Source organism: Rhamphochromis sp. 'chilingali', assembly GCF_963969265.1.
Source record: "Rhamphochromis sp. 'chilingali' genome assembly, chromosome: 7".
Lineage (NCBI taxonomy): Eukaryota > Metazoa > Chordata > Actinopteri > Cichliformes > Cichlidae > Rhamphochromis > Rhamphochromis sp. 'chilingali'.
The window spans coordinates 27523621-27544536 of NC_137934.1; the positions used below are offsets into that span (position 1 = coordinate 27523621).

The 20916-nt window shown below is 41.3% G+C and overlaps 1 protein-coding gene across 4 annotated transcripts in view; it reads left to right on the forward strand.

Annotated features, from left to right (window-relative positions):
• Positions 1-7034: 7034 nt before the first annotated feature.
• The window catches only part of adcyap1r1b (adenylate cyclase activating polypeptide 1b (pituitary) receptor type I), a 35346-nt gene continuing 21464 nt past the window's right edge, over positions 7035-20916 (forward strand). For 2 of the 4 annotated variants that reach the window (XM_080886522.1, XM_080886521.1), the window contains exons 1-2: positions 7035-7387; positions 9743-9811. The gene's annotated coding sequence lies outside the window, so the exon portion shown is untranslated. The remainder of the gene's footprint in view (positions 7388-9742; positions 9812-20916) is intronic. The other 2 variants (XM_080886520.1, XM_080886523.1) reach the window with 1 other exon arrangement.

Below are 20916 nucleotides of genomic sequence, written 5' to 3' on the forward strand. Positions count from 1 at the left end.
CTGCTGATTGTGGTGCTAGTGCAAGTGGAATTAATAAGTGGAACCGATAAGCAAGCAGACTAACAAAACCAAAGAATTGAACTAGTGGGAACTGTTTTCTACAAGAACTGGTTCTTGATTCCCATCCCTACACACCAGTCAAGAATTATGTCCCAAATACCCCCTTCCCAAGATAAGGACAAAATTTGTGATGCTATTCTACATGCACATAACTACGTGAGAAAGTGATTTTACTATTACTAAAGTGATATTATTAAAATATGTGATCAATACATAGAATAAGGGAATTTGCCACTTGTCACACTTGTAACAAAAGGTAATTAGCCATCAAGACACTCTGGCCCTTTGTTTCAGCCAACCCCTCATTGTCACAAGGTGTGGGGTAGGTTGGCCCTGTAGTTATCAATGAGGTTTCACAAAGAAAAATGTAATAAAAAAACAACAACAACTATTTCTTTTTTTCAGATCAGAGAAACCATACGATGCTTAAAGAATACAATATTATCAACATTACTCTGACTTGGTCTCTGTTTTAAGTCTTGATGCTTGCTCGATAATACAGTTATGGAAAGTTTCTGAGGTCTCCATTTTCAAGTTTCTAATCTTGATCTAGAAACCCTGTACCTCACTTACAAGTCACTTATGACAAATGCATACGCCTGGATTGCCAGGGGTATGATCTTTGCAAGATAAGTTTGTTAGAAGACACATGGAAGCCATACTTCCTTGGGCTGGCTGTTGGTTTATGGCTCAAAACAAACCATTCTGACCACTGAGACAACCATCCCCAAAAGTAAAGGAAAAGGCTGATCCGTGACACTGTGCACTGATTTACTGATGTAATAGTGGCTCTTTTAATTTAGAGAGGTCAATAAATGGGTACATGGGGTGTTTGTTCTTCTTGTGGATGTGTGTGACCTTTGGGTTTGCAGAAAGGTATGAGGTCAATTCAGTAGCTTCCAGCTGAAGGAAGCCTTGTGATTGATCCAAATCTCACTAGCTCTGTCTCCATAATTTTATCACCAGCATGAGTATAAGTAGATTTGTTTCTCTGAGCAAACCAGCTCTTCCCTTCTCCTCTTTATATTACATCACACTGCAGTGATGGAGTTTTATCAGTTCTTTATACTGTACAATGCTGCATTCCTCTTGCTCTAAACTATTTCATTCCTCTTTGGAAACTCACAACCACCTTTCTGTTTACACATATTGAAATAGCCGCTACCAAATTTTTCCCACCCCAGCATCCTGACTTACCCCCAACATCCAGCAGCACTCCACATCCCCTTGCAATGAAGTGGCCCAGTTTCCATGGCAACCCCATACACCAGCATATTATTCCCCTTTCAGAACTCAAAAGAGGATCAATTAGTGATGATGTCATTGCGTCAAGAGAAACACTCAAATCCCGATTTCGATTGCCTGAGAGCAGCCAGTCCCAGCCTGTGTGTGTGTGAGAGAGAGAGGGGTTTTAATGGTACATAGTAATTTAAGTGTAAATAACGGTTAAAAAAATAAAAAATAAAAAGCAAGGTTAGATTCTTCTCCTTGCAGCTCAGGCTGGAAGATGAAGGCAGACTTGGGGTGCCTGAGTCACCACCACTACACACTGTGTGGGAGGCCTGGATGGCAGCAGAATGGAGAACAGGAGCAGAATGAAATCCACTGATTATCAGCATGAGGGTTAGATGAAAACGAGACATGGAACGAAGTAGGAAGCAACATGTCAGGTGCAAGTATCACATTTCTCCTCAAGGAAAAAGTAGCACAAAAATGTGCTCCACGTCAACTAGTGACCTTGCTCTGCCATTTTTCTGATAGTACAAATTGATAAAATAACTCCCATCATAATTTTATAACTCTGCAGCAGCTCTCGCACCTTTTTCTTTCCAACACAAGAACAGAGAATACTGAGGAGATCTTTGGTGAGTTCATTGCACCAGTGAAACCAATAAGCCATGCTAACAGTGCGTGATTCCAGGTTATACATATATTTTTTATTTCTCTCTTGAACTGGATTTGGGTTTGGACTCTTTCTTTTTCCAGTGGACTGACATTTCTGCTTGTTTTTCCATTTTTTGGCAGATGAGCAGAGTTTTACAACAACTGCACTGGGCAAGCCAGTAAACTTGAACAAATATACTTTTAGAGACACTCTTCTAAAGGCTCACTGTGGTGGAGGTGGGGTCTCTGGCTCTGCTACAGTGGAGGGGTGGTGAAGTGGGCTTGAGGGGCAGTGCCAGGGTGGCTGGCAGGGCAGCTGCTGCCACTCAGTAATCAGACTCTCCCTTTTCAGTGATGCTGGGGCTTGAGAGAGGAGCTGAGTGTGGACTGGAGAAGCAGCTGAAAAGAATTCCTAATGTCAGGAAAAAGGAAAAAATATTGTGGCAATAAACACCACAAAACTGTCACCAGAGGCTACGTAGGGTCTATTCATTTCACACTCCCCCTTCTACCTCCAAATGTCATTAGTAAGGAAACTGGATTCCCAAAGGCGTACATAACTGTGTTTTGCAAAATGGATTGGATATTGATTGTGATGTGCAAATGTAGTCAGCGTCAGGCTTCTAGCTTTTTGATTTTTTTCAATAATTAAGTCTGTCTCTAATCATTGCCAAATAGAGGAATGTTTGTGCTGTGGCAAGGTACAACATTTGACCGTCACATGGTTAAAAGCAAAGCATAGAGTGTGATCATGAGACTGATCCCCACACTGTTCCACAAACTTATTAAACTGAGGTCAGTCCATCCCTTATAGCAAAGGCAACCTACTGCTTACAAGGCTCATCTGGTTCTTTTGCTGCATGCAGCTTACGAGCCACAGGTTAGAATTAGAGTTAACCATACATATATACTTTTTTTGTTAGTTTTCACTAGCAGTCAAAAACTAATGTGTACACTTATGTCTGCATTTTTATTTTGTTAAATACGAACAAAATTATTGCAGAAGCTCCCGTGTGTCTGGCCAGAAAGAGAATACCAATGTGTTTGGCAGAAAATGTCTCTTTTGATGTTGAATATTGCAAAGGCCTGCCTTAAAGGGTGTGCAAGGCAGGAGCTAATCACAGCCTCAATTCTATGGATTTGCTCACCCATTCAAACATAAGTGTCAAAGACTGGTTGAAGAAAAAGAAAATGTGCCATCTGTGCAGCAAGTACAGTCGTGAAATTTCCTCACTACAAAATATTCCACAGTCAACTGTTAGTGTTATTATATCTGTGGAGGAGTGCGGTCTGTGGGTCCGCTACAGAGGGAGGGGTGGTGAAATAAGTTCAGAGGGCAGTGTCTGGCAGAGCAGCTGGGACCAATTCCCTAATCATGCTCTGCCTATTTCAGTTACGCCAGGACTGGGGACAGAGGAAGAGCTGAGATGGAGGAGAACAATTTTTGTTGTGTAATCACACTGAAAATAATCCATCACTTCCCTGCAAACACCGGCTCTGCTTGTGTGTATATGTGTGTGTGTGTGTGTGTGTGTGTGTGTGTGTGTGTGTGTGTGTGTGTGTGTGTGTGTGTGTGTGTGTGTTGATTATGTCTGTAACACAATTGTGTTACAGTAACAAAGTGGAAGCAATTGGGAACGACAGAAAAGCAGCCATGATGTCAGGCGCAGTGGCCCGTGGACATGGGATGGACTCAAGCGCAGATTCAAAACCGGAGGCCAGGGGTGAGGTGTAACGAAAAGAGACTTTATTTTTACAATGCTCAGAGGCTAACAGAAAGTGCAGACTAGAATCAATGAACATAAACTAGATGTCTGAGGCGAGAGAAAAATACTGTGGTGAAAACTAGATGGCAGGGATAACTGGGTGCAGGTACTGGGCAGGGAAAACTGTGGCGGGCCCGGGCACTGAAACAGAGGACAGAGCAGTCAGGGGAATCCCACAGAGGGTTGCGAGTGAATCTAAAAAATAGTACACTGAGCTGTCTTACAAGCTTGCAGGTGGGGGTTGCGTGGAGGGGGGAGGCAGGAGAGGTCCAGGTGGGTGCTGCATGCAAGGCAGGGAGGCAGGCAGGAGAAAATGGCAGCTCCAAAACGGAGAGGGATTACCGGTGGCAGCAAACTGGTATCCAGGAGAGCTTGGTAGGTGGTTTTCAGAGGCTGACGAAAAAAACAGAGATACGGTTAATACACACGATTAGTCACCAAGGAACGGACGTGAGGCCGAGAACTGACTAAAGTTGGCAGATAATCTGGCGAAGACCAGTTGAGTGCGCCGGTCATAAATACTGCTGGTCCGATTGCCATCAGGTGAGGAACAACAAAGACTCCACCCAGTGGGGAGGAGCTGATGCTGTGGAAAACCACCCAGACCACGACACATGAAGTGGTAGGCCACCTATAATCACAGAGCAGGGTCAGCAATGCTCAGGTACATAGTACACAGAGGTCAAGAACTTTCTGCAGAGTTCATTGCCAGATACCTCCAAACTTCCTGTAGCCTTGAGATTAGCAAAAGAACAGTGCATACTCAAAATGTGCTCATCTAATGCAGCACAGATAACATCTTGGAGAAGCTCACAGCAGTCGTGAGTACTCAGACTATGCTCTTTGAACGCAAAATTGATAACATCTCGTAGAAGCTCACAGCTCTCCAACATTTAGATCGTAGTTTCTTAGTTTCAGTAAAAGAAATGTAATTTTTCACTGTACCAAAACATTTTGGACGATTTCATGCTTCCAACTGTATGTGAAAAGTTTGGGGAGGGGTCTTCCTTTTCCAACATGACTGCCCACCAGTGGACAAAGCAAGGCCCATAAAGACCTGGGTAAGTGAGTTTGGTGTGGAAGAACTTGACTGGCCTGCACAGAGTCCTGACCTCAAGCCAACAGAACAACTTTGAGATGGATTAGAGCAGAGATGGCCAGCCATGCCTTGCCATTCTCCAAGAATGTATATCACCTATCTCCAGCTTCTTGATTAAGGTAACAAGGTGAAGCAGAGTGGTGGGCGTATACCAAGGTCCAAGGTTTTCCACTTCCTGGATGTGCTGCTTGACCTAGGCCTGCAGTACCGTGCCTCCAGCTGCTTCCAGTCATCTGTTTCTGGTGCATTGTGGACAGCTCTGCCACCATCTGTGTCAGTGCTTGCAATGGCTGTTATAGGCTGTGAGTCCAATATTTTTTTCTGCTGTTTGGTAGTGTTGGGCACCAGTGCAGTATTTCTGTGTCACTGTGGGTTCCCTAACACAGACAGTCAGACACAACACTTTTGTTATACTTTTATTTATTACATTACACACTATCTTTAATGATTTTTTTAGACAATGCACAGTTCACTCAGTGTTATCCGTTGTTGCAGCTTCCCTGGCTGCCAGTCCAAGTGGATGTTGCACACCTCAGTTCTGGTGCACTACTACATGAATAGAAGTAATTAGACAATAGCTGGAAGCTGTGCCTTCCTTTGTCTCCTAGCAATGCCCCCTGTTCCTCTGTTCCACCCCTCCCCTTTAGCTGAGGCAAAACCACACCCTGCAACCAATAAATTAAAAAACAAAACAAAACAGAAAGATCCTCTTTAAATTTTGGCTTAAGAGAGGAGGTTTTGCAATCATCATCTGTTGCAGCAACCATTCTTTAGACACTGAGGCCTCAGAGGTGTGTGTCTTGTGTGGAATTTGCTTCCTCCGTCTCATTATGTCTCATTTTTCGAGCCTATCTCTCCTTGTTATAATGAGAGTGTATATAGTCTATCTGTCTCTCTCTGTTTATTTTTCCTTCGTCCTTTATGTCTTTGTGAACCCCAGCCTTATATCTTCCCACTCTGACGTCCCCAACAAATCTGTATCTCGTGGCTTTTCTTTGTGTTTTTGATTCACTTACTCAGTTCCATGTTTGCTGTAACATTTTGGACTATCAGCATTAAATGCTCATTTTGAGTTCGACTCCTGCCTTCTGTCCTTTTGGGTTCAGAATTACCAGCTCACACAGCCAATACATAACCTAATGTGGGAAAGGTCAACAAACATACAAAAAAGACATGTTTATTCTGTTTATAATTGAGGTGGTCCTTCCGAAATAACCACAGCATACTCATCTATATGTGTGGAGTTGTATCTAAATAAAATGCAAAACAGGTAAATCACCTTCACAGAGTGTGCAGTGCACAATCAGTATCAGAGAGGATTAACAGGGTAATAAGGCACAGAGAATGCCAGTCAGACACTGACGAGGGTGGGAAAAGAACAAAAGAGGGAAATAAAAACAGAGAAAATTATATGAAGAACAGGTCTTCAATTAAAACAGGAATCAAACTGAAAGAGGTGCCAAGAAAAAGCTGATAAGGCAAACTGAGAAACACACAAAAAATGGGAGAAGCCATTAAAAGCTACTGCCATTGTCTTTGCCAGTGTTCATCAAATGACTATCGTAATGCCACACCACCTCCTCCCAGTAAACACACCTTATAATCTTGGAATGGGAGGCATAATTAGCCTGTTGCAGGAAAGGCAGCCAGTTACATATAATATAAAATGTCTTGAGCAGCTTTAAACACATAGTGTACTAACACACAGTGTCTAAAATCATCTTACAGATTTTATGACGATTTCTCAAAAAATTAAGAGGATAGACTTTCCAAGATAATTTCCTGCAGACATTTTATAACGTGCAGATTTGTAAATGGACTTTATTAGCACAGCTGCTCACCTGCATCACACTTTGATACATTTATATTGAAATGGTCACGGTCGCTGTCCGGGGTTCTGATCTCTTTTGTTTGAGCTCTTTGATCCGTTCTGATGCCTCAGGAATAACACACACACACACACACACACACACACACACACACACACACACACACACACACACACACACACACACACACACACACACACACACTTTCTTCATGTTCCACCACATCTCTGTGTCTCTGTGTAGAATCAGATGAGACTAGATAATTTAACACACCCCGTTTATTCACATCCATCATGTAGAATTGGATTTCAGCTTCCTTGCGCGCATGTGTGAGAGTGTTTGTGCATGGATAAGAGAGAGGGAGAGAGAGAGAGAGAGAGGGAAGGGGGGGTTGATAGCGAGTGGACTAGTTGAAATGCGCGGCACATTCTTATGTGGAAGACGAGACGAGCAGGCAGCAGTCCTTGGGCCAAGCGACATATCAGCACTTAACAACCGAACAATCTCCACGCACGGCACGGGAAACCTCGTTTCATTCCTTAATCTCTGCCGCAAAAGCAAAATTACCGCATTCTTCCAAGCGGTAATTCTGCAACAAACCCAAACTGCATACCGGCTGGAAGTTGCATCGCCTGGAGCCACCGGGGAATCTTGTATCTTTACAGCTCCGCCAGGCTTGATTTGTCTCCTGTGGTGTGCGCGAAGGGGCCGCGGCGCAGGAGTTCTATTTGGAGCAAATTGATAAAATGGTAAGATTTGCGGGGGGAATTCACGAATCACATTTTAAGTGGTTAAACCTGCATGTAAAGGGAGGAGAATGGAAGTGAGCGTGCCGGGATCTTGCGGCATGTGTCGGATGATCTCAGTGAGGAGGTTGCTTCCTATCAGTGGCTGCCGGCAGCGCGCAGTTTGCACACTGCAAAGGAGAAGGACCATCACTAAGCAATGAATATGAGAAAACAGAAAGACAGGATATTGGAGCAGAAAAGCACCTATGTACAAAATAGCGCATTGTCTATATATTCGTCTGTGAACATGAGGAGTCTTTAATATATTCTGATTAAGTAATTCTTAAAATCAGAATATATTTATATATATTTAAAATCAGAATAATATGCATGAGCTCTTTTATGGATAAAAGAGTTATCCAGTCCTTCCTCTGTTATTAGAGTATTCAGTTCAATTACTCAAAGATAAGATTAATATTATCATCTATTCCATAATTTGGCACACACACATACAAATATATATATATATATATATATATATATATATATATATATATATATATATATATACACACACACACACACACACACACACACACACACACACACGCACGCACACATGCATATGCACATGTGTGTGTGTTTCTGTCTGTCTGAAATCCAGGCCTTTGAGTAAATGCTGTGTGTGACCTTGTAATGCAGCCTGCTGTCGCTGAATAACAATTGCGGCTTCTCTTCTTTCTTTGCCTGGCTGGTTTGGGAGGGTTAAAGCTACACTGAAAAAGCTATTCAGTCCCAGCCGCCTACATCTACACGTCTGTTGTGTCTGAATGATGGCAGAAGATGTGTTTTCTCTCAGAACTTGTGTTTCTTAATGATGGGGGGAAATATGTGTGCATGCAAGTCTGCGTCCCTCTGTTCCGATGACATTATAAAATGCTGTTGAGTTATTTATTTACATCTCGGAATGCTCAGCTGCAGCATCATTCATAAGACTCGCCACAAATGCGATAAGTAATGCTCTGTTTTTCTATCTGAACATGCGTGAGAACTGTTTAAATATCTGAGTTGGTTCATCCCAAAGAAAAAGTGTGTATGCAGTTCTAATTTGTTTAAATTTACAGGTCACATACAGCTCAGCATATCAGAGAAACCACAGAATCCTGTTTAGATTTGCTTGACCTAAGAGTAACAAACATTCCCATAATACCTCGTGCAGGAAAGTGAGGAGACATTTAGAGTGTAACAGCACAAGTAGGACCAGAGAGCTTTTCTGTCCTTTAGATCTCAGTGATGCTGACATTTAAATGACCCAATTAGCCTTGTTGTGTTGACTGGCCTGATCAGCAGAGGAAAGAGAAGAAAAAGTCAGGCCGGAGAAGGAGAAGATATTAGGCATCAGGCCCAGTCTCAGCAAGGCAGCCTTGTAACACACCCAGTGTCATGCATGAGCGAGTGTCATTTATAGTTGTATTGAGGCGATCCAGTTCCCATGCAAAAGGGTGAACACAATAAAAAGTAATGTTAGTTTTGAAATACTTGCCACATCCATGTCTGCAATTAATGGTATACGATGGTTGAACTGAATGGCAAAGAGAGCACATTTTAATGGCTACACCATCCGATCAAATAGGAGTTTTCTGGATGTGATGTGCATCATTTAATGCACACAAAATCCACAAAATTTTACATTTGAACTTTATAAATTTGACCAAATATGGAGCTGCCAGCAGAGTTCTTCATATTAGTACATATCATTCTGGACGGTAATTGTTGATGTCACTTTAAACAGATTATGAAGAATGGGGGAGGCTTGGGGGTCTGCATTTAGGGGACACATTGAGTAAGGGTTCTGGCAATTCTCCCCAATAAATTTCGAGTATTGGAGACTTATCTTTTCTGCATTGTGGTTTAATTTATCTAAAAGAAAATAATTAAAAAAAAAATGTAACCAGGATATGCTGTTGAAATTAAAGGCCTTTCACAATGAAGACCTGGTTATGGTAGCAGCCATACATACACAAAATATTTTAAAATGTAATGTAAATTTCAAGATCTAGATCATGATGTATACGAATGTCCACCACTAAAAAAAAACTGCCTTTAAAAAACATGTAAGTCTCCTTCACTGGGGTCCTTATCATTTTATTTATGCCTATATGCTAAATTCACCAGTTGTTAGAAACATCATATTAAAAGTTTTGCAAGTTATTTCAAGTCCAAGGTGCAAAGTAAGAAAATAGTGTTTTACCTAGACCTGTCAAAACCCTTGGTGTAACTGTTTAAAGGAGTGTAGCTGATAACTGGAACTGTGACAGAGAAAGGCACACTGAAAGTTTATCCACTATCGTCTTTTTGTTTTCTATGTGTTGTCAGTGATGGCCAACCCACCAAATCATAAGGAATGCAAGGGCACAACTGACACTAGACTCAGTAAAGACAGTGGTATGTATATACACTCTATCAAAATAATTAATCACAGGAAGAAAAATATTATACAGTGAGGTTTCCTGGCATTCTTGATCACTTTTAAATATTAATTGTTAATTTCCCTCATTGGATGTTCTCCCTGCAGAATACAGATACATAAAAGCCTGATTTACCTTTCTGTCCTCTTTTGTGTTTGCCTGGTTTTAGACATGAGCGTAACAAATTGGCACTTCTGTCTAATATCAGGCTGATTTGTTTGGGGAAGTGACCTGCCTGAATGTGCCTGAATGTCTTAATCAATTAACTTATAAACCTCTCAGTTTTGACTGTGGTTACTATTTTGGGGGATTTTTTTGATCATTCTTAGGACTCATGTACATCTCTAGCCACAACACTTGGGCTATAAACTCCAAAAACAGAAATCTACAACTTTCCAAGATAAAATAAACTTTATTAGTCCAAAAGTTGGGAAATTCACATTGTTACAGCAGCAGAAAAAATGTTTTATAGTGCAGTGGTTGTGTGTTAATAACAGCAGGTATTGAGTATTGTACATTGAGATATGTACAGCCTCCAGTGTTTGCATATGCGGTGTGTTTTCACGTGTACATTCACTGCTTAGTTGGTATTTAGACATTTGTCCTTATCCCACTTCCTTCTGGCTCATCCATGGTTATATAACTGCAGTTACAGTCATCACAAAAAATGTAGTGGCTGTATTCAATGAGATTCTTTTGTGTTTTTATTTTTGGTATGCAGGGGTTGCTCTAAATATTGGGAGGTGATCTTTCCAGCTCCCCAAAACGACACATGTGCTTTGCAGTTCAATTCAATTCAAGTTTGTTAATGCTCCAGGAACCTGTAACTGTAAATGACACTGAAGTAATGTTACTATTTCAATACAATATGTTGAGCATAGCATTATTCCAGGCAGGCCGCAAAGCTCAGCCACTATTACAGGAGATCAGCTGATTTTGTTTTACACATCCAATTGTCTGTTTCACATAAGGCGTTAGCTGTATGTCCCCAGTTGCTGCAAATCTGCAACTCACCACCCCATCTCTCTTTCTGTGCCTAACCTTTTAAAACCGGAACCAATGAAATAACTGCCAGAAATCTTTAATTTTTTGATAATACAGTGTTTGTTGAACCTTTAGACAATGTAGATATATAAATTTTAATCTACATATATGATTTTAAAATTTTCTGTGTTTGCAATTTAGTCATTACAATGTGTCATGCAATTTATATCATTTTTGAGGGTAAAAAAAGTCACACTGATGATGTAGAAGTCTCAAAAACTCACAACACACATGTATTAAATATGATACACTTGGCTTTAAAGGGCTAAATATTGTATCTGGTGTCACTGTTTACTCTGAGCTGGGCTTTTGCTGCTCCACTCCATGTCTCCAGCATTCCCAGTATGGATGTGGAATCGTGAGGCGGTGTGTACAGTGAACAGACCCATACCAGGAAATGCAAGTTGCTAGAGGTGCAAATATCACTACGATCTTTTGACTGGTGAACAGTCTTTGACCAGCATCAGGCTCGTGGGTGGCCAAGGCTCATTGATCCACATGGGTAATGAAGGCAGGGCCATGTGGTCTGATTCAACAGACGAGCTACTGTAGCTCAAATTGCTTAAAAAATTAATGCTGGTTCTGATAGAAAGCTGTCAGAATATACAGTACTTACCAGTTTGTTACGTGTGGGGCTGCATGGCTGCAGACCAGTAAAGGAGCCCATGGTGACCCTTGTCCACTGCCAAAAGCACCAACAATGGGCCTGACTGTCAGAACTGTTCCACGGAGCAATGGAAGAAAGTGACCTGCGCCACTAGGCCAGCACACACCCTCTCTGCCATCTTTGTGATGGCAGAGAGGGTGTTCTTCTGTTGAAAACCTGGCACTAGGATGCACTATGGCCAGTGGAGGCAGTGTGATGCTTCAGTTCAATTCAATTCAGTTTTTTTAATATAGTGCCAAATATCCACAACAGTTGCTCCAAGGTGCTTTGAGAATTTAAGAGGAAAAGACCCTAAAATAATAAAAGAGAACAGAGAGAACCCCAACAATCATATAGCCCTACAAGGACTTTGGCGACAGTGGGAAGGAAAAACTGTCATGGCTGTGTGCAGGCAGGCAGGGAGGAAGGACCCAGAATGCATGACTCACTGAGGAAAAGTTGAACTCAAAATAAACAGCTTTATTGCGGGTTGCAGACTGAACAGAAGACTAACTATACTGAGGGAAAATAAACTAACAGGCAGGCAAAACAGGTACTGGAACACACAGCAAAACCTGAGGGTGAGCAGACATTAACGACACGACAGAGAGCAAAGGAAAACACAGGGCTTATATACACTGGGGAGTAACCAGGGGAGAAGTAAAACAGAACACACTGACATCAGACTGGGACTATCAAAATAAAACACAAAACACAAAACAAATCACAAAGACGCAGACTTGACACTGAGAGGCAGTGGCGGTCCTAGCCTGTTTGGCGCCCTGGGCGAACACTCCCCCCCACCACACACACACATATGAAGAGAGAGAGAGTGTGCATTGTATGCAAACGGCTACCAAACAGCCATGATAATTCGTCATACAATGAGAACAGGACAAATCAACAATTGACTAATTAATATTAAAATCTGTAACATAATGTATTGTTTGGAGTTTAGTCTGTTACTGTTACTATTTTTACCATTTCTCCTTGGAGCAACTGTAACCCGCATAACTTCCTTAGGGATTAATAAATTATTCTGATTCTGATTGTTTCAGGATGACCTGCCATTATCCAATGACACATCTGCTTACCTGCATCTTTTGCTCGTTTTACATAACCTAATAGACCTACACCTTAGCTCACAGATTCACTTTGTGTAGGGTTTATTTCTGGGATTTCACACAACCCAGGATTCAAATCATGAATACATAATGGGCTTGGATTTACATCATTATGAATGAAATGTGCTCTATTTGGAAGCAGCCGGCCCCCCTCCACGAAAGTGGAGGGGGGGCAGACTGTGTGTGAGACTTTAAATCATCAAACTGTAAATTATAAATTTTAAATTGATCCCTTTACCCCGAGTCCTAAAGTGCATATTTATTTTCTTACTCTTCTTATATTTATTGTTTGTTTACTTGCACTGCTGTAACTGGAGCCTTGTGTCTCGTCTCTCTGGACTGTATGTAGCGGAGATGACAATAAAGTTTACTTTGACTCCAGCAGCGAGCAGGCGCACCGAGGGCTCTCGCGCTCACTTTTCGCATATAGAATTTCGAAAAAACATCGGTGCAAATTATAAGTCTGCATGATTTTTCTTTTTCTTTTTTATTTTCTTTTGCAAGTTGGTTATTAGATGCCGCTCTAGCCAGCCAGAGAATCCCCCGTCGCCCCGCCCTCTCCTCCCTGTGCCGCAAGCAGCAGGCGCACCTCGCAAACGGAGGGCGCCCCTACTCCCAGCAAATGGGCGATAGAAAACCGATCGGTGCCTATGACATTCCTACTATGCGCTGGCATGACGTCGGGGCAGCATGAGAATGAGCTATTTTTTTATTTATTTATTTTTAGCCGATGCCCGTGATGTCGCCTCCCACCACGATGCCGCCCCAGGCAACCGCCTGTGTCGCCCGTATCAAAAACCGCTACTGCTGAGAGGCAGTCTGAAAGAATATAACACATGGAACCCAGGGACGACAGAGACTTAAAGAAGAATTAACATCAAACTAAACTCATGACCAGAACCAAACTGAAACATTGATTTATAATACTCATCAAAACAGGATAGCTAAAGAATCAGACATAAATCATAATACAGAAAAACACCAAAACATAAGAAACAGAAAATGCTGTGACAAAAACTTCCTTTTAACAACAAGAAATGACCAGCAGAACCAGGCTCAGGAGGGACGGCCATCTGCTGCGAACCAAGGTTTTCTCCTGAAAAACCTTGTATATACCTTGTGGATGTTACTTTGACATGCACCACCTACCTCAGCATAGCTGTAGACCATTACGGCCTTTCATGGAAACAGTATTCCCTGATGGCTGTGGCCTCTTTCAACAGGATAATGCTCCTACCATAGCAAAAATCATTCATGAGTGATTTGAGGAACAAATTGTTGGATTTATTGACCTGATCTTCAATCCAGTCGATCTCAATCCAACCAAGCATCTGTGGGATGTGCTGGACAAACAAGTCCAATTCATAGAGGCCCCATCTTGCAAATTACAAGGTTTAAAGGATGTGTTGCTAACATCTTGATGCCAGATAACCACAGCTCTCCTTCAGGGTTGTTTTGGCAGAAATCAACTTCAATATTAGGCATTCTGTCATAATATCATGCCTGTTATGAATTATGCCACACAGGAACCAATCAAATGCAAGGTAAATAGCTTTCTCTCTGTCTCATTGTGTTCACAATATTGTAATTTGAAAGTAATGTAATGTACTGGCTCCTAAAACACACCTGCCTACAGCCAGGTTTTTGTAGCCATGAAAATTGGCAATACAGTCTGTGACACTCACAGAGAATCTGGCTGTTTAATGACTCTTAGCTGTGGTGCATTTTGAGGATGTTTTAATGTTATTTAAACTGTTACTTTCTTTTGCGCTTTAAAAAGCCATTGCCGAGGCCTTGTGACTGCATAATTCCCAACAGAATTGTGGGAAAAATGGGACATAATAGGAGCGAGAAACCAGGCCAGTTTTCATACTGTCTTTTCTTCTTTGTCTCCCACTCTCCATCCCTCTCTCTGTAATGCGTGAACCTCTCTCTCTATCTCCAAAATAATGAAGACTAAGTCATGTCTGTGTATATTAATTCCTCCCATAATTCCTTGGGCTAAATATAGAGCCAGAGACTTGAGTGACTTAGTGAGATATTCAGTGGGAATTAGACAGTCTGGTGGTGGATTAACACATGAGATAATTAATCTTGAAGCACAAAAAGAACATTTCATTTTTCTGAAAAGAGGAGTAAGCACCTCCTTGATTAGAGATAGAAAGAGAAGAATAGTTTTGGTTTGAGGTTCTCTCAGTGAGTAGAGGGGGATAAGCCAGTGCATGCCTCTTCTCCCGGCTACAACAGCTGTCAAGCTTGACCAGAACACATCCTGGGGGGCTAGACTGCTCTAACTAAAATCAAAGGAGGCTCACACTTTTTGCAATCCTGCTTTTTCCTCCCTGTCTCTTTTCCTTCTAATGATACATCTCATCACTGAGAAAGTGTCTCTCGGCACCGCAGCAGTGTTACAGGTGAGCGATCATTAGGATATCCTTGCTTCTCCTTTTCCTTATGCCGGAGCGAACCAATTCCTCTTCTCCCGAGTGAATAGTTTTTCTCAGCACCCACATATTCATAATGCAGCTCTTTTTCGCCAGCCTGCTCCCCTCTTACTTTCTCCATCCCTTCTTTGCTTATTCTCAGTCTCTTGGGTGAAACTTTACACGAATGTTTATTCAAAGTACAGACCGCAGTCTCCACATTGTGTGTATGTTTAGTTTAGAGAGTGACTGTGCCTCTGTGTGCATAAGTGTGTGCTTTTTTTAATTAGGTATGTGCTCTTTAAACGAAGCATCAAACATTACACACATCCAGGCTGACACTGTTCAACATGAAAGCCGCTGAGACTCATTAGGACACTGATTACAGCTTGGGGAGGAGAATTCTGAGCAGCTGCTGAGCTTACAGGCAAACACCCACACACACTCATGCATTCTCATTTTATGTGTGTTCATGGGTAACAATATGTTTGTTTTTAAGTAGGACCAGTTTGGTTATTATTTAAACAAATGTTTGTGAGTTGATCACAGTTTGGTGCTATATAGAGATTGATAGTGCTAATAGATATAGTCAATTGGCTATGTGATCGTGTGAGATTGTGCCCTCTCTAGACTCCCTGCTGGCCACTGCCCACAATTTCCTGAGTTCCCCAGTGTTATCTTTCATGTGATGTTTGGATGCACAGGAAGAATGTGCACAAATTTCTATCAGGAGAGTTTCTATAGATAACTTCACAATGAATTACTGCTTTCAATTCTTGTTTCTTCTGTTGGGTATTGGACAGCAGTATGTCTCCCTTCATTAATCGCAGCTATTGCTCCTTTGCTCCTTTGCCCCTGGCTTTCTGCTTCAGTTGCTACCACAGTTGCACTGTGTGGAAATATTGTAAATCAAATTAATTTGATCGTTAATCACACAGTTAAAATGTTTTCCAGTAATCATCTTGCAAACATTTAGATCCAAGAGTTCAAGAATGAATATTAATGCTGTCTGCTTCCACTGCTTTTCAGATTTCTGTTTTCCTTTGCTCTTATTCAAAGTTTTTAATTTATTTTGTTTCTGTGAATCACTTTGTAACTTTTAGGTGAAACATTATAAACATTCTGTCATGAACTTATAGCTGTCCTTTCCAACTACGCTACTTATGTATTTGTGATTATTGACCACACCATTGAAAATGGTTCCAGATGGTCTTTAGGTGTTTTTGTAGATTGGAAATGTGTGGTTGGCCACAGCCATGTTGATTGATCATATATACTCACAGTTACATATATACAAACACAGTACATATGTAACTACAGTATATGACTATGGCAGTGTACTGACCAGGAGATGAGTACACTGTGGTCATAAAGGGATGGAAATAGTCATCAACAGTACTTGGGTAGTACTCAGTTTGTACTAAGGAGCCCAAAACGTCCCTAGAAAAAATACCCCACATTATTAGGCAGGATGGATCCATGATTTCATGTATTTTATGCAAGGGAAGATGTTTCCAATCTTTTATTGTCCAGTTTTAGTCAACCCATGTATTTTGCTTTTAGGTAATGGAAGGGGAAACCCGGTATGGACTTCTATTGCTGTAGCCCATCTGTGTCAAATGTTGCCTTTCTATCATTTTGAAGAAGTCTGGCTATTCTTTTCTGGCCTGGAGATTTGTGAAATTTGTGTCTCCATTATTAACACCATTATTACAGACTAACTTGTCAGCATTTATTTTAGACATATTCAAGCAGAAATGTTGCCATTAACCATTTTTGAACTACGGGTTGATTCTGTTCAACAGTACAGTCATTGCTCTCTGATGGGAAGAAGCAAAAACACTCCTTCCTCCCACGCATGATCATGTTTGTACTGAGAAACTGTAGGTCTGTTCCTCTATGGGTCACTCAATTTGTGGGAAAGAGGGGGTGGGGGTTATCTAAATGAATGGAGTTGTTGCTGTATGAGGCAAGGAGGTGCTGCAACAACTCTGTGCTTAAATAGGATTTTAACCATTCATAAAGGAATAAATGAGGAACTCAATATGCAGAAATCATTTTTGCTATTTTTATATTTGTATTTATGTTTTTATACTGTTGAGCTCATTTATGCAAGCCACAAATAAATCAACATATCTACAATTATACAGGGAGTGCAGAATTATTAGGCAAGTTGTTTTTTTGAGGAATAATTTTATTATTGAACAACAACCATGTTCTCAATGAACCCAAAAAACTCATTAATATCAAAGCTGAATGTTTTTGGAAGTAGTTTTTAGTTTGTTTTTAGTTTTAGCTATTTTAGGGGGATATCTGTGTGTGCAGGTGACTATTACTGTGCATAATTATTAGGCAACTTAACAAAAAACAAATATATACCCATTTCAATTATTTATTTTTACCAGTGAAACCAATATAACATCTCCACATTCACAAATATACATTTCTGACATTCAAAAACAAAACAAAAACAAATCAGCGACCAATATAGCCACCTTTCTTTGCAAGGACACTCAAAAGCCTGCCATCCATGGATTCTGTCAGTGTTTTGATCTGTTCACCATCAACATTGCGTGCAGCAGCAACCACAGCCTCCCAGACACTGTTCAGAGAGGTGTACTGTTTGCCCTCCTTGTAAATCTCACATTTGATGATGGACCACAGGTTCTCAATGGGGTTCAGATCAGGTGAACAAGGTGGCCATGTCATTAGTTTTTCTTCTTTTATACCCTTTCTTGCCAGCCACGCTGTGGAGTACTTGGACGCGTGTGATGGAGCATTGTCCTGCATGGAAATCATGTTTTTCTTGAAGGATGCAGACTTCTTCCTGTACCACTGCTTGAAGAAGGTGTCTTCCAGAAACTGGCAGTAGGACTGGGAGTTGAGCTTGACTCCATCCTCAACCCAAAAAGGCCCCACAAGCTCATCTTTGATGATACCAGCCCAAACCAGTACTCCACCGCCACCTTGCTGGCGTCTGAGTCGGACTGGAGCTCTCTGCCCTTTACCAATCCAGCCACGGGCCCATCCATCTGGCCCATCAAGACTCACTCTCATTTCATCAGTCCATAAAACCTTAGAAAAATCAGTCTTGAGATATTTCTTGGCCCAGTCTTGACGTTTCAGCTTGTGTGTCTTGTTCAGTGGTGGTCGTCTTTCAGCCTTTCTTACCTTGGCCATGTCTCTGAGTACTGCACACCTTGTGCTTTTGGGCACTCCAGTGATGTTGCAGCTCTGAAATATGGCCAAACTGGTGGCAAGTGGCATCTTGGCAGCTGCACGCTTGACTTTTCTCAGTTCATGGGCAGTTATTTTGCGCCTTGGTTTTTCCACACGCTTCTTGCGACCCTGTTGACTATTTTGAATGAAACGCTTGATTGTTCAATGATCACGCTTCAGAAGCTTTGCAATTTTGAGACTGCTGCATCCCTCTGCAAGATATCTCACTATTTTTGACTTTTCTGAGCCTGTCAAGTCCTTCTTTTGACCCATTTTGCCAAAGGAAAGGACGTTGCCTAATAATTATGCACACCTGATATAGGGTGTTGATGTCATTAGACCACACCCCTTCTCATTACAGAGATGCACATCACCTAATATGCTTAATTGGTAGTAGGCTTTCGAGCCTATACAGCTTGGAGTAAGACAACATGCATGAAGAGGATGATGTGGACAAAATACTCATTTGCCTAATAATTCTGCACTCCCTGTACTAGGATGTGACTTAATACAAGTCCAAGTGTAAGAAACGTTGGAGTAGCAAGTGTGGAAGCAAGTTCCTGAGTGTGTTTGATGTCCTTTGTGATTGATAGGACAGTCTGACTTAAAACAAATAAACAAAAAATATAGACCAGAGATGCTGCTGACAGAAGGCTTTAATAGGGAACACGCCCACCGTTGTTCCAGTACTGAGGTGAAATGTAGGTCATATCTGGAGTCTTGTAAGTCAAGATGGCACCAGAATTTCCTGCATATCTCAATAATAATAATAATGATAATAATAATAATAATCAGTTTCATTTCTTAAACTACGGTTTATGATGTCAGAGGTTCGAAGCAGCGTCGGAAACACAACATGCTGATGGTGTACCAGCGCTCATGTCTATACTCCTGATTGTGGAGGAAAACCTTTGCTGCACAGAGTGGGACCTGTTGTTGCCACACTTAGACAATTTCCATGCGTACATGAATAAAGCAAAAACTCATCCATGAAACCGCAACTAATAAATCAGCAGACGTGATAAAACACTGCTTTCCTGGTGTTTAATTTCAAATCAACTGAAAAGAAAGACCAAGACGAGCGTATCAACTGCACTCGATGGAGCTGGCCTCAGGCAGTTCAGAGTGGGAGGTGTTGACAGTTCCGGGTGCCTAGTTGGAGTACTGGAGTATGGTTACACTGGCAGCAATCTAAATATTTACTCTATCTCTCATTCACTGAAACTGAAGCATGATTTAGGTTCAATGTTATGTATCAAATCACAAACATTTTTAATGTGCAGTGCGTTTGCTGTTTACAAAATCTCCCTAAATAGCCACACACATGGAGATAGGAGGATATTTGAGATGCTGTAAATGTTGGCTTTTTCCCACTGAGTTTTAGTTTCTGGTTTCATGGACATACAATATGTTCACAAGGTGTGTTCAGACTGTATGCAGTCTGAGAGACAGACCTATCAAGTCTCTAGTATAATGAATTTCAGCTGAGCTTGAGTTACTTTATCTAAGTTTTTCTAAACTGATGGGACCGTAAAGGAAAGCGTTCTTTAAAAAAAGAAAGATTGTAGGTGCTTTCCTAAACAATCCAGTGTCATGGAAATGAAACTGAAGTGTTAGGTTTTTGTTTTTGTTTTTTTTTTGTTTTTTCTCTACACCTTGGTAATATATCATCAATGCTGTGATGCATGGTGTTGTGTAAAATAAATGAATTCATGGGAGATTGTGCTTTAGCACTTACCATGAAAGCTTTTCTAAGGAAGAGCATTAGAAGTGATTGAGGTGGCTTTGGCAATGAAGCAACTCCCATTCATGTTGAGTCTTGTCTGATGTGTGTGTGTCCTTCTTACTTTAAACTGCAAGTGAAGGTAGTGTTTGTGTGGCTGTGGTCTAACAGCAGGACTTGAAAACCGACTGATTTTAGGCTTTAATGATTCTGCTGTTTCTACTATGTTTTTTGGTGTTTATTGTCTAAGAGATAAATAGAAGCACATTAGAAAACTTAAGGGGCACTATTTACAGTGGAGCTCAAGAAGGAGCAGAAAGAGGTCCCAGGGCCACGTGGTCCACTTTAGATCCAAACTCAGCAGCTCTCTCAGCGGTTGCTCTTGACAACAGCAGAAGGAGGAGCTTGTGCTGGCAGGGCTTTGGTAGAGTAGGAATGCCAAGCTGCCAAGTTCTCCCTGTGGGATGATGCCCCAGGCCCAGTCCTGATACTTGGCTTTGTTCATGCAAGCCCTCTAAGCCTGCTGCGTCACAGTGCATCCATGAGGGCTCACACATGCATACACAAGAGCTCTTTACACGGACACAACCTGACCTGCTGGTTCATGTACAGTTTGAATACTCAGTCATTTGATAGCAAGATAGTGACTTTGTAATGGTTCACAACTGATGCTGTAGGGGAAATAATATTCTTTTCTTGGTTTTCAAACTGCATTTCCCTATGAACTCAAAACAAATATTCTGAACATATTTATGTTCTCTCCTTCAGCACAGATGAAAGGATGTTCGGTGTTTTTTTCTCAAAACATTGCGTTATTTGTGTTAATAATTAATGTTCTGCTTGTGAGTTGCAGATTCAAGATTTTTAAACTATGTCTTTAATGAAGGCCTACCGTACAGTCCA